Raw genomic sequence first — 6,089 nt, forward strand, 5'->3', positions numbered from 1 at the left:
ATGCCATTGAGGTATAACTTACAATAACACTGTCAGAGCGCTTAAGTTTTGGCACAGTACAGTCAAGCTCTCTCTTTTCTAAAGAAACTGGTTCAGTGTCAGATCCACTGTTGTCTTCAGTCTGTAAAAATATAATTGGGTGTCATATTCGTTTGACACACATTACGATGTGTTAGTATTATTACTGTTGTTATTAGCAATAGTAGCAATATTCCTACTATTGCTATCATTGTTGCTTTTTACTTTTACACTTTGCAAAGGCCAGTTACAATCAAATACTTTCTGCTCAAATAAGTGTTAAGTGTCGTTATAGGCAATTACAGGGATAACAGAATACCAGATTTTACATTATGCTGTACATAATGTAAATTAAATGAGATTATGCTTAATACATTTTTCAGGCCAAATCTTGAATATTGAATATGGAGACAAGACAACAGTTCATTAGGTCTTAAGAATAAGTGCAACACATACAGGAGAGTCAACTTTTCTTCATTAACTATAATTATTAGAACTAGCATTTATAGCAGTTGATTTTTATTATGGCGACCTAAATGAATTTGAGTGAGGTAGAAGTACTGAAGCACCACCAACAATCCTAGTGAGAACTTGCATATACTTCAGTTCACATTCACTGTGGGGACATAGAGTAAGGGGTGAGCAGGAGTTAATCTATCTTTTATGTAGCTATACTTGTGGGGTCTGACACATATTTCAGGTCACAAACACTGTGTGGACCTAAACTAAGTGGGTGGACAGTGGCACAAGAAACCCCATCATCACTAACTAACCTAGTGGGGACTCACACACATTTCAAGTCACAACCATTGTGTGGACCTAAAGCAAGTGGGGGATGGTAGCACAAGTAACCCCATCTTCAATAACTGCCCTTATGGGGACTTTCACACATTCCAGGTCATTTTCATTAAGGGGACCTCAGTGAAGTAAAAAGATATTTTAGGATTTAAAACACAAGACGCTGTCCTTGTGGGAACTCACACACATTCCATGTCACAAACACTGTGTGGACCTAAACTAAGTGGGTAGACAGTGGCACAAGAAACCCCATCATCACTAAGTAACCTAGTGGGGACTCACACACATTTCAAATCACGACCATTGTGTGGACCTAAAGCAAGTGGGGGATGGTAGAACAAGTAACCCCATCTTCAATAACTGCCCTTATGGGGACTCTCACACATTCCAGGTCATTTTCATTAAGGGGACCTCAGTGAAGTAAAAAGATATTTTAGGATTTAAAACACAAGACGCTGTCCTTGTGGGAACTCACACACATTTCATGTCACAAACACTGTGTGGACCTAAACTAAGTGGGTAGACAGTGGCACAAGAAACCCCATCATCACTAAGTAACCTAGTGGGGACTCACACACATTTCAAATCACGACCATTGTGTGGACCTAAAGCAAGTGGGGGATGGTAGCACAAGTAACCCCATCTTCAATAACTGCCCTTATGGGGACTCTCACACATTCCAGGTCATTTTCATTAAGGGGACCTCAGTGAAGTAAAAAGATATTTTAGGATTTAAAACACAAGACGCTGTCCTTGTGGGAACTCACACACATTTCATGTCACAAACACTGTGTGGACCTAAACTAAGTGGGTAGACAGTGGCACAAGAAACCCCATCATCACTAAGTAACCTAGTGGGGACTCACACACATTTCAAGTCACAACCATTGTGTGGACCTAAAGCAAGCGGGGGATGGTAGCACAAGTAACCCCATCTTCAATAACTGCCCTTATGGGGACTCTAATACATTCCAGGTCATTTTCATTAAGGGGACCTCAGTGAAGTAAAAAGATATTTTAGGATTTAAAACACAAGACGCTGTCCTTGTGGGAACTCACACACATTCCATGTCACAAACACTGTGTGGACCTAAACTAAGTGGGTAGACAGTGGCACAAGAAACCCCATCATCACTAAGTAACCTAGTGGGGACTCACACACATTTCAAGTCACAACAATTGTGTAGACCTAAAGCAAGTGGGGGATGGTAGCACAAGTAACCCCATCTTCACTAACTGCCCTTATGGGGACTCTCACACATACTTCAGGTCATTTTCATTAGGGGGACCTCAGTGAAGTAGGGTGGGCAGTAAGAAATGCATAACAATGACACAGTTCCTGTGAGGATTCAGATATATTTCAGATCACTCTCATCATGTGAACATAAAGCAAGTGAGGAATGTAGTTAACTGATCTTATGTGTAATGACTATATAATTTTTAAACAAAACAGCTTTGTGAAATAAACTGTAGCAGATTAAAATTTAAAAGCAAAATAAGACATCTTGCCATTAAAAGATATATACTGTGTATTTCTAGTTATATTTGCAAATTAAGTAAAAAAAAACTGTACCTGCTCATTAGTAATAACTGCTTCTTTCTCTTGAGGTTCAGAAGTCTTTTCAGCTAAGCTATGACTGAGGGTCTTCTCTCTTCCATCAGGGTTCTGAGAAGGCAAAAATAATTAAATGATTAGTGAAAAAAATGGATAATATATAACATTTTACCATTAAGTGATGTAAAGTATTTGTCTAATAATAAACGTTTAAGGCTATAAAGAATTGTACCTGTTCATCAATAGCAAGAGTGCCTTTTACTTGTGCCAGTGTAGGCTGTTGAGCCAAGATCTGGCTTTGGGCAACATCCCTTTCCCCAGTGCCCTAAAAACAGAATATTGATCAAATGCATAATAAAGGCAGGTATGCTGTTATCACTTTCCAGTCTTACATGCAATAATAATACTTCTAATACTAAAATGAACTTACTGGTTTCCCACTTGATGAAAGATGTTAAAACCTTTGTTGGATTTTTAAAATATATTTTGTCATAAATACTGTATGAATGCCCAAAGTAAACCTTTGATAGGACTTGACCGTTCCTTATAATACCTAATTCTCATTCAAAGATACTGTGATTCAAAAATTGCACTCTGAATCAGCAGTAGTCACATTTCTATATGCACTATATGGTATGTACATGAAATGTTATTTCATATGGGTTAATTTATATTTTACATAATCCAAAAAGTAGCCTATTACAATGAATATGTTTAACTTCAAAAAAGCCTAAATTGTTCATATAAAAAATTAAGTAACTTTTCAGTTACTTGAATAGTTTCTGGGTTTCTAGGTCTTGTAGATGGTTGTACATTTTGCATGATTTACATGATATCACAAAACGATAGCCATACTTTTTCTTCCTCTTTAAACAACATTTATTCTTTTGGTGTGTGCACTTAATTTTTCTCTCTGTCACATGTTTCATTCAGAATTGTTTATGTGCTACAAAAGTTGGAAACAAGTTTCACTAAGTCATACACTGTGTATGTTTTCTGAAAATTTATAGTGCAAATATCAAAATTATGCTAATGAATACTAATATGTTCTTGTTTAGGAAAATCTTTACAATGAGTCTGCAATTAACGATTTTACCATATATTTATTCTTTCCTCTCTTAGTTTCCTATAATTAAGTGTACACCATCCATTTTCATACCTTTAATTGAAATTGTGGCACTATATTTGTGTTTCTTAAATTTATTATCATATAAAAATATATTTCCACTTCCAATCACACAGCTTTATTATCTAAAAATAGTGCAATAAAGTATATAGACTCAGGCAATGTAACAAATTGCAATGCATGTATACTGTGTACTATTGGTACTTCTTTAATAATATCTTAATTCAGTTTTTCCCAAACTCGGCCCTGGGGACCCCTGTGACTGCAGGTTTTGTTCCAACCACACTCCTAATAAGTGATAACACTGAGCTCATTTAATTAGCTGGTATTTTTTTTTTTTTATTCGACATTTCGAAAAGCAAAGCAGCATGATTTTTACATTTAAAAATATTTCTGCTTTTATGATATATTTAAATGCTTAACTCTCTTTTGTTGATTTCATTATACTTTGCCCTTTATCTGTGCAGTTTTTCCTCCTTCGTTGTATCTTAATAATGACAATTTAAAATGAGCAGAGCAGACACCCAGGCAAACAACACGGAATAATCAAAGGCTGCAACTACTTTAAAGTCAGACCTACTAATTAGTATAATTATTAAATAGTGGATAAATAAAACAATTAGAACACCTGGAAAAGTAGAATGAAAATCACGATGAAAACACTGTTAAAAGAAAAAAATACATTATTCCTATATAACTGCTTGGTACATTTTAATATTTTTTTTTAGCAAACTTATTTTTCTAATTTCTGTATTGTTCCCTAAACACAGAACTTGGGAAATATCAGTTCACTTAATTAGTCCAGGAGTTTAATTAAAAACAGAAGCTGCAGCCACGGGGGTCCCCAGGACCGAGTTTGGGAAAAACTGTCTTAATTTATTAAAATAAAATGCCTGTATAGATTAATAATGTAGATTTAGTTACCTTGTCATTTGTCTGTAATGGTGATGACACAATAGTGGCTTTTCTTTTCCCTGCATACAAACACAAAAATAATTACTTCACAGGTGACAACAACCTAAACTAATCCTAAATACATAAATAAAGACTACAGTTCTTACCTGTTTTCTCCAAGGCCATGGTCCATCTCCATAGCTGTATGTGATTTCTTCACCAGGAAGAATATCTCTTAAAGCAAACAGGCAGAGGTGTGGCATTCCATCTACTGCCAGTTTCTTGATTTTGCAGTTTGGACTTTTGTGGTTGTCATTTATCATTCTTCCAACAGAGCCATCATCTTTGGCTCCATCAATGCTGTAACAGCAGTGCAGTTTAAATACATACATAAAGATTACACACAGCCAATTTGCCTCATGTATTAGAATGAGTAGTGTTCCGTGGAAATAATCGTGTAGCACATCTGGGTCTGAGCCTGAGAGGGCAAGCTCCTCACTTACGTGGAAAGGACTACCTTGAGAAACTGACATAAAAGCAGCTCCGCGATCGCTATGTTGCAGACAGAGCACTTGAAGCACTTCAGACACGTTTCCAGGCTGCTACAGTCCATCTGCCCGAGTGTGCGGCCGCTACCGTGTCTCACAGGGCAGGTGGACAGTGGGCATATGAACTGCCTCTAAGGCAGAGAAGGGCGGACAGAGAGTCGAAGCAGGTGGCTGATTCCATTAAATAAAGTGCTTACTAACTGCGGTGTCTGAGAACGCGGATCTCGGAGCTGCTTCTCCAGGAGTCCCGCCACTTCAGACAGCATATCTGCATTACACGACGCGATCAGGTCATTATTATACCGGTTTTTTTTATGTTAAAGCAAATTTGTTGTATATATCATAAAGTATTTTATTAAGCATTTATTTTTTATTCGGAGACAGGGAAACCTGATTATACTGTCTGGTAGTATTACTTTTTTCTGCCGTTTACTTTCATTCTGACGTTTTGTTAACTATTGCAATATTAACTTCGGAACAGACCGTAGTACACTTTCACCATAAATTTGAAAAATAAATACAGCTCACCACCAGCTTTTCCTATTCCATTTAAAGTCGAAAAGAAAGACAGCAGCGGCAGGATGGTACACTCGCCTCCTCCTCTCGCTTTCAGCTCCGTTTATTAGTTGACCGCGGTACTCGGCCACAAAGTCACCCTTTTCCAATGCATCCACCGCAAAAACTCCACGTCCTGCGAACGACCGAGTATGTGAAACGTACTCGCTAATATAAATGCGATGTTAATAATTTAAGAAAATAAATTGGTTATAAACAACTTACCTTTCTCTGAACTGATACATTTAATTTCCAAACCGCATTTGTCCGAAGATGACCTCACATACCGAATAGCCTCGCTTTCCGGATTTATTCGTTGTCTTCTCATTTTCAACATATGTCTCTCTCTCTCTTTCTCTATGTATATATACACATATATGTACACATATACATGTAAACTCCCGAATATAAACACGCATAATTTGTGTTTTAAAATTAAATGCATAATAAAGCTGGCATATAAAAATAGTCAAGCAGGGTCTTCTTAAAAACCAACAAACACAACATACCCTGACAAACTTTTATTCAAACAAAGCTTTAAATAGATAAAAACGTCATCTTCATTGGCTAATAATAATAATAACAACGATTAACT

The 6,089-nt window shown here is 36.7% G+C and overlaps 1 long non-coding RNA gene across 1 annotated transcript; it reads right to left on the reverse strand.

The window, feature by feature from the left end:
* Positions 1-4,557: 4,557 nt before the first annotated feature.
* On the reverse strand, positions 4,558-5,653 carry LOC120521057. Its single transcript, XR_005631975.1, has 2 exons — positions 5,468-5,653; positions 4,558-4,751 (listed from the first exon to the last, which is right to left on the reverse strand). It is a non-coding gene; the product is annotated as an uncharacterized LOC120521057 (long non-coding RNA).
* Between the last annotated feature and the right edge of the window lie 436 nt (positions 5,654-6,089).

Source organism: Polypterus senegalus, unplaced genomic scaffold (genome assembly GCF_016835505.1).
Source record: "Polypterus senegalus isolate Bchr_013 unplaced genomic scaffold, ASM1683550v1 scaffold_2153, whole genome shotgun sequence".
Taxonomy (NCBI): Eukaryota; Metazoa; Chordata; class Cladistia; order Polypteriformes; family Polypteridae; genus Polypterus; species Polypterus senegalus.